The sequence below is a fragment of the Callithrix jacchus genome, chromosome 3, assembly GCF_049354715.1.
Source record: "Callithrix jacchus isolate 240 chromosome 3, calJac240_pri, whole genome shotgun sequence".
Classification (NCBI taxonomy): Eukaryota; Metazoa; Chordata; class Mammalia; order Primates; family Cebidae; genus Callithrix; species Callithrix jacchus.
The window spans coordinates 127425068-127444870 of NC_133504.1; positions in this window are offsets into that span (position 1 = coordinate 127425068).

Here is a 19803-nt window from a genome sequence, read left to right on the forward strand (position 1 = left end):
AGAAAATAAAAATCCGGTCTACTTTAAAGTTTTTGAATGTTCTGTTCTATTCTTTTGGAGTTCAGGATTTGAGAACACAAGAATTATGTGACAAGATGATTCATCTTTCTGATGTGTTTTGAATTTGATTAATGATCTTGGATATGAGTCAAGTAAAACATTTATATTTTTATGCATCTACCTTCTAATAACCCTTGGTACAATTGGTCACTTTTGCTAGCTAACGAACTTAGCAAATAAGGTAACATCAACTAGATATTAATACAAATCCACATTTACCTTGAAAAGAAACGTTGAAGCACATAAGTAGGCTGATGGCTGGGGAAATTACTAGTTTGCCTCAATTTGAGAGTTTAAGACTTTCAACTCTCCCTCTTTTTACCCCTTTCATAAGAAATATTATATATCAGACAGTTGTCCAATATTCTTGTTAATAAACATATAGGATAGGACTGTGGATAACTTCTCCCCGGAGACTGAACTTACATACCTCCTCACTTTTACTGCTAAATCCAGGCATTCGGGGCATATGCATCTGGAAGTAAGAGAATGTCGGTGACAAATGCAGAACATCAGTTGAAATAAGCTCAACAATTGTTCCTAAGCTACACAATGATAGAACACAAAGAGAAGAGATAACATTTAAAAAATACTCACTGGCATGGCAACAGAATTACCAAGAAGCCCTAGAAAGACCAGGAGAATCTTCATTTTTCCATTTGGCACCTAGAATTAAAATAGATTTTTATTTTTGGTCTATGAAATAAGTATGCTTCGGGCACTCTGTACCTAGCTAGGTACTAGTCTAATTGTCTATCAAGGAGAGTATGGAAATAGATGGGGCCCCGGCTGCCATTTTTATTTTATGTCAAGAAACTATTAGATAGTTATTACCTGGTACTTTTCAAGTTGCCAAAAGAGTCAGATTAAAAGGAAATACAAAAGTGTGTGTGTGAGAGAGAGACGGAAAGACAGAGAGAAAGAGAGAGAGAGAGAGAGAGAGAGAGAGAGAGAGAGAGAGAGAGAATTTCATAGCACCAGAATGTGAAAATTAGAAATTAGGAGATTATCTCCAAAATAGAAATATTGATGGGTTTGAGTTTCTAGTTGCTAGATGATTTATAAAGGCATAGTGATGTCTAGTTACATTCACTGTATGGAATCATCTCAGTTTCAAGGACGGCACTCTCCAAAATCAAAACTTTGTGTTACTTTCTGAGATGCTGTAGATAATACTTGGTTATATAGAGACTAAGTAAATTGGAATATTCAGAATCCTATTTTTTCCTTGTTCCCTCTATTGTTCCTATTATTATTATCATCATCCCCTCCAATAGAGGGAACAAGGAAAAAATAGGATTCTGAATATTATCATTATTCAGATATTATCTGAATAATTTTTTATGCAGATAAAGTTATTATCATCACTTCCTTTAAAAATCACTCATGTCAGGTGCGTTGGCTACGCCGGTAATACCAGCGTTTTGGGAGGCCAAAGAAGGGCAGATCACCTGAGGTCAGGAGTTCGAGAGCAACTGGGCTAACATGATGAAACCCTGTCTCTACTAAAAATACAAAAATTAGCCAGGTGTGGTGGCTCACAGATACTTGGGAGGCTGAGGTAGGAGAATCGCTTGAACCCAGGAGGCAGAGGTTGCAGTGAGTCGAAATTGCACCATTGCACTCCGGCCTGGGTGACTGAGCGAGTCTCCATCTCAAAAATTATTAAAAAAAAAATTATTATTTTATGCTCTAAGGTGATTAGGAAAATAGGAAGAAGTAGGAAATAGGCAGAAAAGTAAATTTATCTCTTTATTAGTTACTTTGATTAAACATATAGCCTTATGTATGCAATTTGGAGATTGTTTTTAATGGGGTTCATTCATTTATCCCACTCTAGTTAATTATGAAAGCCTTGTAAAATTAACTCTTGTATTTACATCTTTGAACAAGTTTTATTCTGAAACATTTACTTGAGTAATTTCTTAAGAAAACTTTCTATTTGCATATACAATAGAGGAAAATAAAAGGTTTTAATCAGAACGATTCATTTTCATCGTATGTCAGATATAGCCCAATTCCTGGCATAGTAACCAACATGTAGACACCCAGTAGTTGCTCATTCCTTTTGTTCTTTCTTCCTTTTCTGGACATAAAATGCATCTAGTCTGATTGGAGCCAATGCCTACCCTTCTGCTTACTTCCTGTAGGAACAACATAAATGACACTTTAACATATTTATAATGGACTTTTCCCTAAATTGTGGGTGTAATCAGTTATCTTTTGTATATTAGAAAAATTGGTGGAATGTAATTAAAGAAAGGAAGCAGCAATATGTAAACACCTTTCCTACTATTTAAAGATTTTCAGAGTTATAGCATCATAGAGATTGAAAAATGACAGCTGAAACTAGCGTGTTTAGTATAGGTTACAACAATATGAGGAAGCTAATAAAGAGAATATTGGTGAAAGCTTTCTTTGCTAAATGTTTCTAAGATTAAGGCCCAAGATTTAAGGGTGCTTTTAGATGGTTAATTTCTGTCTTAATCATTCATCTCATCTCTCTAGTAGCTGTCACAGTGATTTTTGACAATATGTGTGGCCTTTATATTTGCAAATATAAAACTCATTTTATCTTTTGTAAAATTAATGTATTATGTTGGATGACTGAGATCCCTTCCATCTCTAAAAGTTCATGATTAAAGTCTATAGTTATTTTTTGAGTTGAAAGTAACACTCATAATGATTACCACAAAGTACAATGACTTTGTTCTTCTTCCATTCCATCTGTGAAAGCAGATGCTATTTGGTTCTTCTGACATATTTCAATAGTGTTTGGCCCTCTCGAGTGTACTTCTGACAGTGTCTAGTTTGAAAGCCTGTAGGCATTGTCAAAAATAAGTGAAAGTACTCACCAAGTTATCTAGTTTAGGAAAAGAGGCTCCATGCAGCACCAACATTTCTTCACCCAAATTTTTATAAGCCTTTAAGAAAAATACAGATTTAGCATGAGAAGAAACTAATATATAGATATGGAACATGTAAATGAAATGAACAGCAAAACTCAGCTCTAAGGCAGCACATGTGATGCTAATTATTTTATCCAGTCATACCTTTATTAGAGGGCCACAAAATTAAGTTTAATCTTCTCTCGCTTTAAGAGTAGAATGAAAGCTAAATCAGAGGAAACAACACAGGCACTGTATTTTGAGAAACTTCTAGGGCAATGTTGACAAAACTAGACTTCACTATGGGGAAATGTACAAAATCACAGTATTAAAGGAGGTCTAAGAAGGCTGGAAAAAACTTAGAAGAAAAACAAGTACACCAAATAAGCCAAGCAGTTTAAAGTTTTATCAGAAGATTAGTCTGCATACCACGATTATACAACCAACAATAAGGAAAATTAACCAACATCTATGAATTAAGTTCATCATTTGGCATTATATGTAATTTATGTTGATAATCTCTAATACTTACCCAATCCCAATTAGAAGCTGCAATATATAAAAAATAATTTTTACTTGAACTTTGTTAGCTTGTCTTTGAAATGTATTCTTAATGGTCTATAGTGAAAATAACTACAAATTGCTGAAACCAGGGAGATCTCAAGAAGCAATACACATTTATTTCTTAATGATAAAACAAAATTTCTTCAGTCAGATATCATGTTCAGTATGAAAAAGGCTCAAAATAAAAAGATTCCTCCTTGTAAGAAAGCTTGGCACAGCAAGGTTCCATTTAAGCACTGTCGTAGACCTATATAACCAATCAGCTTTGAGGAAAATGGTTTTGCCATCACAAGAGTTTAAGGTAAAAAACACGCAACGGATTTAAAATTTGTAATGTGTTATTATAGGAGCTTTCAAGTCAAGTCTCTTATTATGTATAATAACAGTCCAGGAAAATGAGCTTACAGCAGTAAAATTGAGAAGATGCTTTCCTTGATGAATTTGGGTTTCAAGGTATAAAAAGTTTGTTTTACAACAAAGATATTTGGGAACAATGGTGAGTATTAACTATATGCTATTGTTGTAAGTCAGTTGCCTTCATCAAAAGACGGGCTTATATATATTTAATTAATACACATTTTATATGTAATTAAAATTAACTGGAATGTTATATCCATGGATGACAACTCAGTGACTTGATTTGATCTGTATTACATAAGGCTAGCTGGACATAGTGTTCTTTTTGAAGTCAAATACGGTTCAGTCATTGGGGATTCAGAATTTTAGATGAGTCAGGTACAATGGCAAATGAACTTTCAGCTATCATGATAATACAACCTAATGAAAATAGGACTTGAGAAATTCACTGAAGGGATTAGGTTATGGATTTTTTTTCCTGAAATCTGTCTTTCCATAATAAAGATTTCACTTTCAAATAAATGGGCCAATTACACTTTTAATTGACAAGAACAAGGTTCGCTATCTTTGCTTAACTCGGATTCTCCTGTTCTCTTATGGCTTCACAAGAGAAAACATTTGTTGTGATAGTTGTTTAATGTTGGGATTTAAAAACCAAGAATGATTGAATTTAATGGCAAAAGCTGGCTCCTACTTGGTATGATTGTGTATATAAGTTAATTCAGTGGTTGCCCATGGTGCTATTCTTTCAAGGACAGAAAAGTGCCATGTCATTCCTTTTGGGCCAAATAACATTACATTTCTTAGTGCCTCCCTGCTCCACAAATTTAATGCCACAAATAATAAAAATATGCTAGAATATTTGACTTTAAATGAAGCTAGGACTCTGTTTTAACTCTGCGTGTATCCAAGATGTGAAAAGTTATATCTTCTTCAAGTACCTGCTTGCCTTTGTTTAATTTTGTAGAAACTGAGTAGTATTTATTATACTGTGTGCACATTGAGATGAATTTGTAAGTGGTAGGACACTTATGGGAGAGTGACCTATGGTGTGTTCTTGGAGGAGAAATGGGAGTTCTGATGCTGGATGACCTAGCTTATGCCTGTGCCCATTCATGTAGAGGGTAATTTTTGATTTTGGCTTTACCCATATAGGTTATTGGGAGTTGCCCCTAAACTCACTTTAGATCACTTTCTCTATTTAGCCTTGTTCTCTTGGCCACAAGGGTGGTTAGTTGTCATGAAATAATTCATGTTTCTGAAATCTAGCCAAACTGTTGAATGAGTGAATTCTTAGCAGTGTTAAATTGGATTGGGAAAATTACCAAATTTTTTTTTTCATTAGGAAAAAAAAGCAAAAACCAAAAGAATTCTCAAAAAAAAAAAAAAAAAAAGGGAAATGCCTGGTTTCTAGTAGCAGACTATCAGTCTGATTAATACACAAAGGTACTTTTATGGTTCCACACTACACTCTGTAATGATTCACTAAGGATTTAAGAACAATAAATGCAGCCATAGTTCTAAGAGCAAATAGATTCTCTTCTAAGTTCACCTCTGAAGTTTAAGTTCTGTGGATTATTACTAGCATAGCACTCCAACACTGCAGGATTGCTGAATGAAGCACCTGAGACAAAGTAGTGTTCAGGGTCCTACTGGTGCCAAATAGTGTCTAAGCAGCCACAACCTTGAATTCTTTCTGAAGCCATTCATTCCTATAGCATGTTCTTAAGCTGTAAATGCGAGAGACCTTTCTATTGTAAGAGAAGAAGAGGCGCAGTTTAATCCCTCACAAATAAAAGAGTTAATAATGTTTTATTCCACAAATAATTCCTGAGCTTCCTCTTTATTCAAAGCCCTGACTTGGGTGCCCACCCTATCTGCACCAAATATTAGGATAGCAAATTTTCTAAGTTAGAACTCAGTAGTGGGTTCAAATTCTGGCTCCTACAACTTACTTGTTTTAGAATCTTGGTCAAACAACCTAATCTCTTTAGCCTCAGTTTCCTCATTTGTAAAATGGGAGATAACATTCTCTTCATGGGTTTGTTGAGAATTTAATGAGATGACTCATTTACATTTCTTAATATATACTTCAACTAAATGTTATAAATAAATAGATAAATATTACCTATTACCTATTATTATCATTAGAGCTTTCTCAATAGTTGTTTTATTACGCCTACAGTCACATTTCCTAAATATTTCTGAGGAATATTTCTCACCATTGTGCTTACTTATTCATAAAAAAAGACAGCAAACAAAAAGCCTCCAAAAGAAAAACTGAGCATTTCCATAGAGTATAGAAAAAAGTAAACTAGACTGGGCATAGTGGCTCATGCCTACAATCCCAGCACTTTGGGAGGCTGAGGCAGGTGGATCACCTGAGGTCAGGAGTTCAAGACCAGCCTAGCCAACATGGTGAAACCCCATCTCTACTACAAATACAAAAATTTAACCGGGCGTGGTGGCGGGCGCCTGTATTCCCAACTACTCATGAGGCTGAGGCAGGAGAGTCACTTGAACCCAAGAGGCAGAGGTTGCAGTGAGCCAAGGTGGCGCCATTGCACTCCAGACTGGGGAACAAGAGCCAAACTCCCGCTCAAAAAAAAAAAGAAAAGAAAAAAAGAGAAAAAGATAAAAGGAAACTAGATGACAGTGTTTATCAGATTTTATTTAATTTAAATTTAACTTTTTGTCTACTAATATGACAGTTGCTCAGTGAAGTCAGTGAGTAACTTCTTGTGGGTGATGATTTACTAAGATTTGGACCACCATCAGAGGTAGTGTTTATTTCTTGGGCTCCTGAGCAATAAGAACTCTCTTTATGTACTCAAGATCAGCTTTAAAATAATTTAGAATGAAAGAAAACTGTGGTGTTTTACCACCTTCTTTCTCTCTTCACCTTGAGGAGAAAATAAAACCCAGTGGTTAAGAAAACAGGCATTGGGGTTGGAAATACTGAGTAATGTATATGCTGTGCTTACAACAATGCCTGACCCAGCAAGTGTTTCAGATGGGTTAGGTGTCATTTCATCGTGGAAATAGTACATTATATTTTATTACATTTCTTATAACTATTTTATGGTTTATTTCCTCCTTTGCCATAAAAAGAAGTATGTAACATTCCATGTTTTCCTGTCACTCTGATTACTAGGAAACTCAGAGCTAAATTTAATGCCTAATTAACAGTAGATCCAGGTTATATGAAGCCAAAGTTAATTAGATTTTAAGGGATCTCTTTAAGAAAAAGAACACAAAATTAGGTACAAGTGCAAATATTTGTTGTGATGAACTATAGAAATGATCCCGGAAAGTATGGTCTTATATTTGTTTTCATATGACAATAAATTGTAACAAATTTCAGATTTTAAAAAGGTGACAAATAGTTACAAATATCACAAAATCTAGAAAAGCAACTTAATATTTTTTCTAACTTCCTGATGCATGTCTATAATAACATCTGATTCTGTACATTTCAAGCCTTATTTTCCCTCTACCTCACATGTTTCTAGTGCCAGCTGCAATGGACGCATACATACTGAAATATGAGCCTTTGATCCTGCACCTTCAGGTTGCATATTGCATGAGTAGGCATTGAGAGTTAGGCATGGGAGATAGAGATGTTTCTGGAAGCCATTCTTAGATGGGGAAGGTCAGAAATATTTTAACTATATACAGAAGTTGTCTGTGACTCACATAAATATATCCCAATAAACCCAAACTAAATGTCTCCCTATCCCAACTTCCTCAAAATACCCATGGGTATCCCAATATCATTTGATTTGACAGAAGTGTGATGAAGGGAACATGGGAGTAGAAAGAGACAAGAGTCTTAATCATTTGTGGGAAAATTTTACAAAATCTCGTGGTCACGTGAACACATTGTCTGGGCTCCTCTTAGGGTGTGGAAAAAGCCCGTGTTTTATTAGGTTCATGGTGACTCTGTCTCTGACCCTATAATAAGCCTGTCTGTGAACTTTCTGCTTGGGCCTACCTCCTAACTATCCTAACTTTATTGCTATTTCTTGCTGTGAACTATTTAAAAAAGTTTGAGAAGAGATATGTGTATATATACACATACATATATAAATTTATATATACATATATAAATTATGTCAAACATGTATATGTGTATATACATATATAATATAATTTTATTTACATGTCTATATACATATATAATATAATTTTAATTAATAAAATAAAATAATAACAATAAAGTCTTCCTAATTTCTGTTGTCTTATAGAAAAGCACCTTGGAATTCATAACAAGAATAACTTCATTCACTATGTGTTAGGCACTGTGCTAAATGCACAGTTTAGTATTCACAGAAACTCTGTGGGATAGTACTATGACCCCCCACCAACAGTTAGCTATTGAAAAAAAGGAATCTTAATGAGGTTAAATAACTTGTTTAAGACTAAGGTAGAATAGGAATTTGAACCCAGCTCTGCATGTGGATAACCACTTCACTGTCATTAGTGTAGACGTATACAATATCTACGTTTTTCCAGCTGTCAGGACACCAGAGACAGCTGGAAAAACGTAGATATTGTATACGTCTACACTATACATTCTATAAAGTTATTTTCTGTAAAAATCAAATATGGTATGAACTTAAACGAAATGGGCTTGAGAAATTTCAATTATGAAGACTGACATAAATTATCATTTTTTGAAAGTCCAATTGCATAGAAAGTAGGAAAAAGAGCCTTGCTTCTCTTGAAATCAAGAAAGTACTCTCTTCATATTGGAAATGAAGTGCATGCTGGGTGGGATGAATCAGCTTTTAAATAAACAGTTACAGCAGACTAGATAATTGAGTAAGTTGAAGCTTGTTGCGTCAATTATATCATCTCTTACAAGACATCATCTAATTATTTTTTTCCAGAAATGTTAGCACCTACACTGACACATCTATATTCAAATGATGCATACATTTCAAGCCTCTCTTCCTAAACAGGCCCATATATTGTGGGAGCAGCCCTCAGTTTCTGGCTTTTGCATTGTGTGGGTCCTTTTACCACTGTATTATTCCATTTTCACGCTGCTGATAAAGACATACCTGAGACTGGGCAATTTACAAAAGAAAGAGGTTTAGTTGGACTTACAGTTCCACATGACTGGGGAAGTCTCACAGTCATAGCAGAAGGCAAGGAGGAGCAAGTCTTGTCTTTCATGGATGGCAGCAGGCAATAGAGAATAAGGAAGACACAAAAGTGGAAACTCCTGATAAAACCATCAGATATGGTGAGATGTATTCACTACCACAAGAAAAGTATGTAAGAAACTGCCCCTATAATTCACTTATCTCCCATGGGTCCCTCCCACAACACCTGGGAATTCTGGGAGTACAATTCAAGATGAGATTTGGATGGGGACACAGCCAAACCATATCATTCTACCTCTGGCCCCTGCCAAATCTCATGTCCTCATATTTCAAAACCAATCATGCCTTCCCAACAGTCTCTCAACGTCTTAACTCATTTTATCATTAACTCTAAAAATCCAGAGTCCAGACTCTTATCTGATACCACCTCAGCCTGGACCTTATTGTCCATATCACTATCAGCATTTTGGGCAGAGCCATTCGACAAGAATCTAGTTCCAAACTTTCCCATATTTTCCTGTCTTCTTCTGAGCCCTCCAAACAGTTCCAACCTCTGCCTGTTACCCAATTCCAAAGTCGCTTCCACATTTTCGGGTATCTCTTCAGCAATGCCCCACTCTATTTGTATTAATTTACTGTATTCCATTTTCACACTGCTGATAAAGACATACCTGAGACTGGGCAATTTGCAAAAGAAAGAGATTTAATTGGACTTACAGTTCGATGAGGCTGGGGAAGCCTCACAATCATGGCAAAAGGCAAGGAGGAGCAAGTGATATCTTACATGGATGGCAGCAGGCAAAGAGAGAATGAGGAAGATGCAAACATGGAAACCCCTGATAAAACCATCAGATCTGGTGAGGCTTATTCGCTATCACAAGAACAGTCAGGGGGGAAACCACACCCATGAGTCAATTAGTTCCCACCAAGTCCCTCCAACAACACATGGAAATTGTGGGAGTACAATTCAAGATGAGATTTGGGTGGGGACACAGAGCCAAGCTATACGAGCCACCAGTCATCACCCCAGTTAATCCATCCATTCACAGGGAATGGACCTCATAAGCTCCCCCTTAGGGTGTTAGACAAATGTATCCTTAGACTCCAAGGTTTCATACTTCAGATGCATTGTCTTTTTCCTCACAATAGGTATTTAACACATGTGGAAACTGAGGCTCAGGGTGATGAGGTAACAAACGTAGGCTTAGGATCTATGGAGCATGGGTTTGCACCAAGGTCTGTCTATCTCTGCTTTCCACTTGCTATACAATACCTTCAGCACAGGGATACATGAGCACCAGCACCAAGATAACTGCTTGAGTGTGGAGTGCTGCAGCCGGCTGACAGTTTCCCTGTTTCTGGGTTTGGCTCCCTCTTAGTTCCTCTCCTTCCTCTGGTGATGGGATCATTCTGAGCTCACCAAAAATTCAATAACTGCCTTATCCACAAGAAGTGTGGGAGTGCAGCACAATTTAGTATTCAAAAAATATGTAACTGGAAAAGACTGGGTTTTTAAACAAATGCACATTTTTCAGTTTTTTCTTAAGAGTTTTGTCATATACTTTCCTTTATTGTAAGGCTACTGAGGAGTGAAAAAATGACATATACTTTTAGTTTAGTTTTTTTTTTAGACCGAGTGCAGTGACACAATCTTGACTGACTGCAACCTCCACCTCCTAGGTTCAAGAAATTCTCCTGCCTCAGTCTCCTGAGTAGCTGGGATTACAGGCATGCACCACAAAGCCTGGCTAATTTTTGTATTTATAGTAGAGATGGGATTTCATCATGTTGCGCAGACTGGTTTTGAACTCTTGACCTCAAGTGATGCACCTGCCTCAGACTCCCAAAATACTGGGATTATAGGCATGAGCCACCGAGCCCAGCTACATTTAGTTTTTTAAGTACTGGTTTCTAAAGGAGAGGAAGAAAGAGAAAAAGCTTCTCCAAACTGTAGAATCTCAGAGCCATAAGAAAATGTAAGGGTAATCTGAAGAGCTGTGTCTGTTCCACAGACTTAAAACCTTGGGGCCATCCTTGACTCCTTTCTTCTGTCATTCCTGGGCAATCCTGTTAGCTCTGCCCTCAAGATCAGCTCACTTTGCAAATCTCCATACTGTGGTTCAATCCTACCTTCCTGGTTCTTCTGCTTCTTGCCCCTCTTCAGTTTATTCTCAAATCCCCAAGCAGTGATACTGTAAAAACATGTCAGATCATGACCTTTCTCTGGCAGCTCCTTGTCTCAGCCTGTGTTAGAGCCAGCCCTTACAGTACCCACAGGGCTCTATGGAATCTGCACTCACCCATCTGACTTCCAGTTTCTACTACTCTCCATCCCTCCTCTGCTACAGTCACATGGGCCTTGTTACTTTAGATCATACCAGGCATGCAGCTGCTTCAAGACCTTTGCACTGGCTGTGCCCTTTGCCTGGAATACTTTTTCTCAGAGTCCATATAGCTTATTCCCTTGCCTCCTTCAGGTCTTCTCTCAAATCTACCTTCTCAGTGAGGGTTTACCTCATGAAAATTATAGCCTCATCATCTTTTTAAATCTCCTTTCATATTTTATTTTTCTCCATTGCACTCATCACTAATTAACACGTATTTTCCTAGCTTAAATTTTGTTGTCTGTCTTCTTCCACTGCAACGTAAGCTCCATGAAGACAGGGAGTTTTGTCTGTTTTGTTCACTATGATGTCCCTAGCACCTAGAGCATAGTAGGTGCTCAGTAAATATTTGTGGAATTAAATAAAACCTGGTAACTCAGCCCCATTTATAGTGTAGATAAGGGAGTGAAGGCCTAAAGAGATTAATTTTTCTAGGGTATGCACCACTGATTAGGGGTATTGGGAACGTTGACTTTCAATTTATTGTTCATTTCACTGCATGGTATCTTATTTTGAGAAATTTCTAGGAAATATCACAGTCTATGTTCAAGGCTCAGTACACCAAGTGATAATAGAGGGAGAAGCAGAGAGAGAGAAGGAGAGTGAGATAGCACCAATGAGAGTGACACACACACACTTACACACACACACTCACACACATAGAGTCAGAGAGATAGAGAAGTCAAAGACAGGAACAAAGAAACAGAGGCTGGAGACAGCCCTAACTGGATTCATAACTCTATCTGTAGCCCATCCAAGTACATTCTCCAGTCCTCTATGCTAGCATCAGGATTATCGGGATTAATTTTTCCCAAACCAGTTGTAATGCTGTAACACCCTTGGCAGTTTCCTGGGAGCTATGGAACAAAATGCAGCCTTCTTAGCTTGGCATGCAAGTCACCATCTGCCTCCTCCTATTTTCCCCAAAATAACACCACATAATTTTCCCTGACATGCTGGTACTCTTGCCGTAGTTTCACCTCTCCAGATTCTCTGGATCTTTCTACATATTTGTCCATTGGGATGTGTGGTTTACTGAGCCTAGATTTCCCTCTTAACTTCTTCTACTTGGAAAACTCCTCCATATTTTTTTATGAGCCAGCTCAAGAATCCCCTCCTCTTGTGAAACTTCCCTCTTCTTTACCAGCGGAGTCAGCTTTTCTGTCCTCTGCATGTCCCTTTTCTGGTGGTGACCTTTATTACAGTGTTTAGGTTTCCTCATCATTGTGGTATCATTTTGCCTGCAGTGGCTAGCAGAGTGCTAGGGCCTGGTGGGTGCCAAAAATGTGTTAGCAGAATGAATTGAGATCAATCACAACAGCTTAACTAACTTTGGTTCTTATGTAAGTGATTATGGACAATAAGTACTAGGAGACTTATTGTACACACAGCTGGTTATACAAGGTAAAGTTAGGCTACTGCTTATGTAAAGCTCTCTCTTGTGACAACAAGCAGTGAATCTAGATTAAATATTCATTAAGTCAGTGTGCGTTGGAGATTTTTATTGGCAAAATTTTCATCATCTGTGCTTTGTTATTCAATGACTATGAAAATTATCCGTTTTGGTTCATTAACTCATTTAGTAAATACTTACTGAGCTCACATTCTGTGTCAGGCACTGTTCTGGGGTCGAGAGACACTGAAGTAAGACAAATGTCATCCCTACCATCACAACTTACAGGCTAGCAGGGAGGCACATTTTAAACAAATGTTACACAAATAATTAATTTTTGAATCATTGTATGACATGATATTATATATATCAGTAGTCTCAAAAGCACAATCATATCTGGTATTTACTGAGTTCTTAAAATGTGTGAGTCACTGTTGTAAGTTTTACATGTTGAATTTTATTACTTCTCTTAACCCTAAGTGTTGGGTTCTATTATTATTACTTTTGTCTTGTTTTGTTTTCAAATAAAGAAGCTGTGGCACAGAGAGATTAAGTAACAGAGTCACAAGCAAGGAAGGGCAGAATTGGGATTTAAACTGCCATGCTATATTGCTGTTTGTCATAAGAAGAAATGTTTTCAAGATCTAATGAAATCAGGCACGGAGTGCAGGTTAATTTACATGTTCCCCCACCCCACCTGTTTAATTAATTAATTATTTGTTTTATTTTTATTTCATTGACACTGGCTCTGAACTGACACCCCCACCTGTTTAACACCATGACTAGGTGTTAAACAGATTCTTCAGAATCCGTCAGAAAGTAGCACAGAATACTAGACTGGAAATGTCTCAGTCAGGGAGGCATCAGGCCGTCTTCTAATTATGGGTCCCATATTCCTCTCTGAGCAAACGAGTAAGTTATTCAGCTTACTTAGCATGTATTTTTTTTTTAATGTGTGTGTTTGGCGGTTGTTCTCAACTTCTCAGTTTTGAAATCTTCGCATTCAAATGTCACTCCCCCAGAGCGCTCTCCTTGACCCTCCCAACATCCCTTCTCCCTCTCTTACTTCATCCTCTTCAGTTTCTTTATAGGGTTTCTTATGACCTGATGTAGAACATTAGATCTGATGTTTTGTCTACTGTCTTCCTAATGCCTGGAACAGTGCTTAGTACGTGTGTTCACTTCAATCGTTATTGAACAAATGTATTCTCTTGGAAACAACTCTTGGAACCAGCATGGGATCTTTCACAACAATATATACGCTTGGCACTGACAATTCCAAAACTGCAAAAAGGAGGTAAAAGCTATATCTTCTAGAATCTTCTTTTAAAGGGAAAGTTACATTTCATAAACTTGGCTTGAAATAGCTGACTTGGCATAGTTGGGCATTGGGTGGATATGAAAGAAAGCCCTAGAGATCCCAGACAGTGAGATAGTCTCTACCAGGATTATAACAGTAGCCACTCATGGGAGTGCTGAAGCTTCTGCCTTCTGGGAACCTGTCCTCCTTGCTTCATGGAGGCAGCACAGCCCTAGACAGTCACATGGAAATGATATCCAAAGCCTGCTAGACATATAACTTTAGGGTTGATCTTTTTTATGTCAGTTTTCCCAAAACACTTCTTAAATAACACCCATACATTTCTAGTTTGTGAATAAACTAGAATGCAAATCCACATCCACTCTGAAAAACCCACGGTCATTTCCTTCTCTGTGCTTGCTAGAGCTTATCTTTAAGTAATTATCAAACCGGTTGTTAGGCGGGTCTCTGGGTGGAAAGCTGCTGAACCCTGGGGAAAGATGAAAGTGCAGGGAGACAGCTGAAGGCATCAGCAAAAGTTATTATGACAAACAGTTTTATAATAATCATTTCTCAAATCTGGGAATTTGTGTTTCTAATGTCTGGCTTCTGTGGAGTGTGGTTGCTCCTGTTTCTGCTTTTCCCCCAGTCTCTAATGTTTATGGAAGAAATAAGGCATCTAAATTTCTGGTTTGGTCTTTCTCTTTGTAAAATGCAGCAGTCTGTCTGTTGATGTCGCTTGACTGGAAGCCACATACTGTCTACAGAAGTCAACTTTTTAGTACTGAGCAGTTTTGGAAGGAAGAGAAACACACTTAGATGTTCAAAGCTTTTATGTATTTGAGACTCAGTTTCTCAGAGACAATATTTTTGAGTTCAGACACTTAGAAAAATTCAGACACTTAGCCTGGGTCAGTTTAAATATTTGCTTCATCTTGTATAATACTCCACACTGGTGGGTATTTAAATGATTAGATGAGGGTTTTTTAACTTTAGGTCCATGAATGAACTTTGGGTTGTCTGAGTAATCACTGACATTGTAGGCAGAATTTTATGTGCGTTTCCATTTACATTTTTGGGAATAATAATTCACAGCTTTCATTAGGTTCTCAAAAGAATACTTAACCGCTATGGAGGACCTGTGTGGAAGAATGACAAATGGGAAATCCAGAGGCTTGCATTCTTCCACCTCCAATAGCAACCAAAACTTCAAAAAAGATGTTACCCTTCTGGACTGTTAGTCTCTTCACCCGTAAATGAGAAGGTTGAATTAAATCAATATTTTCCTGAAGTTCATTCATATACATAGTCACTTATGGACTGTCTTTATGAGTGTTGCCATATCCAATCACAACCTTTTCTACTTACTTAATATTGTTTCTTACATCTCAATACTTAAAAAAAAACTACTTTAAAAGAAATCTGTTTTGTGCATCTGTAAATGAAAAACCAGCATCATAGGACATAAATTTCAGAAAGATTATTAATTTACTACATAAAGATTATTGTCTCTACACCAATGGTAGGTGTGCCATACCTGACACATTGGTATAATGGATGTATAGTCATACCTTGGTATCTGTGGGGGATTGATTCCAAAACCTCCCTGAGGATACCACAATCTGAGGATGCTCAAGTCCCTTATATAAAATGAAATAGTATTTACATATATCCCATGTACATACTCCCAAATATTTTAAATCAACTCTAGATTTCTTATAATAGCTAATACAATGTACATGCTCTGAATAGTTGTAACACTGTATTGTTTACAAAGTAATGATGAGAAAAAAGTCTGTACATGTGCGTTGAGGGTCTAATGACATTTTTCATTTTCAGTTGGTTGAATCCACAGATGAAAACTCCCAGATACAGAGAGCTGACTGTATTGCATTTACCCCTCTAGATTCACTCTCACCCTTTTCTACTCTGAAGAGCCCAGACAACTTTCTTCACTAAGGCATTAAGAAAGGAAGGCTGTGGTTTTTCTCTGTGGGCTAGATATGATAATGAAGGTTACTCCTTTGGAATTTCAGTGGGCAAAATAGGAGTCTGAAATAGTAGACAGAGGCCAGGGGATGGTGCTTATCTTTCAGAAACAAGGAGGACGCAATGACCAATAAGCCACAGGATGGAATGCTAAGCAGCATGTTTTCAGGCATAGAGTTGTGTGTGATGGCTACTTGATCACAGGTCTATAGGAAAAAAATAGATGGACATCCTATTAAGGTGTTGCTTGACATAAAAAGACAAAAATATTCTATGTTCACTAAGCTCAACTCAAATGGCTGTGGTGGGATTTATAGTTTCTTATCTAGTTTCCAGACCCAGAGCCCCTCAACTGAGGGGACACCAGGTTCCTATGAGGATGGATCCTGAAATGTGGCCAAATTGTATGCCATTACAGTTTCCCTAAGCCTTTTCCAGAGGGACCTGAAGCAATTAAGCAGGGAGAATGTGTAAGTTGGGTGGGGGAAAAGAAATACCCAGACTTTCTAGGGGGTTATTAGGAAGTGGTTCTGAACCTAAGAAGCTTTCATAGGTTACTGGTTAAAGCTTATAGAAGTAAGAGTAGCGACAGATTTTTTTTTAATTTGAGATGGAGTCTCGCTCTGTCACCCAGGCTGGAAAGCAGTGGCACAACCTCGCCACAACCTCAGTTACTTCAACCTCCACCTCCCAGGTTCAAGCAATTATCCTGCCTTGGCCTCCCAAGTAGCTGGGATTACAGGTACAAGCCACCCTGCCCAGCTAATTTTTGTGTTTTTAGTAGAGATGGGGTTTGACCATGTTGGCCACACTGGTCTCAAACTCCTCACCTCAAGTGATTCACCTGCCTTGGTCGCCCAAAGTCCTGGGATTACAGACATGAGCCACCACGCCTGGCCCATTTTTTTTTTTTTTTTTTTTTTTTTGAGGCAGGATTTTACTCTGTCACCCAAACTGGAGTGCAGTGGCTGATCACAGCTCACTGCAGCCTCCACATCCTGGGCTCCAACTCTCCTCCTGCCTCAGCCTCCCAAGTAGCTGAGACCAGAGACATGCACCACCATGCTTAGCTGATTTTTGTATTTTTTTTTTTTTTTGTAGAGAAGGGGTTTCATCATGTTGCCCAGGCTGGTCTCAAATTCCTGGGCTCAAGTAATCTGCCTGTCTTAGAGTCTCAAAGTGCTGAGATTATAGGCGTAAGCCACTGCATCAAGCCAGGGAATAGATATATCTAATAACTGGCAGAATCCCACAATGATTCTTACACCAATGGAATGAAAGCTATAGTAGGAAGAGCCAAGTGTAAGGAAGCCCTTGAAACTGTACACCTTCTTCTTCACTCCCAACAAGATAGCAAGTCTTGTAGGGAGAATTGCAGAGATTAGCACTACCATAGAAAACGTGAAAGATACGGGAAAGGTGTCCTACTACCTCCTCACTTAACTCACTTGTCTGGCTGGTAGAAAATCTAAGTGGGTCATGAGGAATTACGGTGGATTGTTGCAAACTTAACCAGGTAGTGATGCCAGTTGAAAATGTATTTTCAGATGTGATAACTTTATTGGAGCAAATCAGCAGAGCCATGGCACCTAGTATATAGCTATTGAGCTGGTAGATGTTTCTTTCCATTTTAATCAGTAAGAAATATCAGAAGTAGTTTACTTTTAAAAAACAGGAACAATGTAAATTTATACTCTCTTGCTCTAGGACTATGTCAAGTCTCCTACAATCTATCCTAACAGTCCCAAGTGTCCTGGATCCTCTTTATATTGCATAGAACACCATGCCCATCCAATACATTGAAGACACAGTACAACAGGATTTGATTAACATGAGGTGATAAGCCACAGGGTAGAAGATAAACACTGAAACATTCATGGTGCTAATGACATTTCTAGGGTCTAGTAGCCTGAGGGATATTGGGATAGCTAAAGTTATTTGAAAGTTATTGCCTCTTGCACCATCTTACAAGAAGAAAGAAGTACAATTCTTGTTGGACTTCTTTGTGTTTTGAAGGTAATCTATATCACATACTGTATAATGAAAGGGGTCCATCCTTGTCACTTGGGCGTTATGACCCAGAGGACTCAAATGTGTTGGGAGTAACAACACAGAACCTTAGGGGTTTCTTTGTGAAAAATAGTTCTTGCCTTGCTTCTAGATTTTAATAGAGACAATGTGCCTGACGGTGGGATGCCAAGTGATTATGTTATTTGAATTGCCCATCTTGAACTGTGTAATATATGATCAACTGAACCATAAAATGGAACATAAGCAGCAGCATTTATTTTAAATGGAAATATATATGATATCAGGCTCCAGCAGGTCTGGAGGGCTCCATTAGATTGCATCAGTAAGTGGTTTAGACTTGCATGTACTTCCTCCTGATGAGTTTGTACCTGGCTCATGGATTTCTGTATGGTATTCTGGCATCAGGGGAAAGTGGACAATCCAGGTACTACAACCCCACTCAATGAGCAGACCTTTAAATGGAATTTCTGGTTGTCTATTTTTTATGGAAGGAGATGATGGTCTGTGATACAGATCTACACTGACTCAGGGTTAGTCCCAGAGGGGTCACCTAGTCAGGGACTTGGAAAGAATAAAATTGAATGATTGATGAGAAGGAGAGTCTAAAAGACAAGTTATCTGGATAGTCATCACGGAATGGGACATAGTATGAATATATTTTTTTCTCATGTAAATGCCTGGTAGAAGAAAATCAAAGTAGAGGAAATTCTCGATAATCCATAACCCATATTGCCTCTTCTGAGAATGACGGCCTCTTTCCCTGGCCGCCTTGGTGTTTGCCCAATGGTCCAGTATTTGAAGTAACAATGGTGGCAGGGATAGATGTTATTCAAGGACTCAACAACATGTTGTCCCCACTGCGAAGTTGATCTGGCTATTACCATCATTAAGTATCTGGATGGTCAATAAAAGAGACTAACTTTTAGCTCCTGCTACAGCAAGATTCACCTGGGAAACCAGTGTGCGTGTCTCACAAAAGCATGCTCTGAATTACAAAGAAGGACCAGCAGGGCAATGGTTGGAGTGTTAATGGAAAACACAAATTCATCAGAAAATAGGAACAATTCCATTCTTCCACTGTTGCTGCTGCTGTTTTGCTGAGTTCTCTTTACCAAAAGGATCAGTTGGAAAAGAAGGAAACTGTTATGATTCAGCAATTTCATCTGTGCACTTTGTCTCATTTCATTCTCATGACAACTCTCTATACTAGGTCATAGCCCCATTATAGAAAATGAAAACACAGGCACAGAGAGATTAAGTTTCACATCTATTCTAAAGTCTCATGTATAATAAGATGTGATATCAAAGCTTGAACTCAGATCTGTTTATATCTGCTTTTTAGGAAACTGTCTGGGATGCTAAGATAGATCTCAGTGGGTATCTGCTGGCTACTGTGGAGTTCATTCTCCTACCCTTGCACCTTTGCCGGGACACTATAGGAGGCAAACTGTTTTCTTCTGTATCTCTCGTTCAGCTGCAGTCTATGGAGTAAGGATGAGCAGAACCCTGTTTGAAGAGAGGGAGGCAATAGGTGGCGGCTACATGCTCCTGGGAAGGCTCCTAAAGTACCCTGGGTTGGGAAGCATCTCAGGGCTCTTTTTCCTGGTTTGCATCTACAGAATCTTCATCAAGGGATGGAGAGGAGTCTGAGTTTTATGGAGTCGAAGACCTGGAATGGGCCACATAGGAGAAGGTGAAGATGGTGAGGTAGGAGGCTACTTTGTAG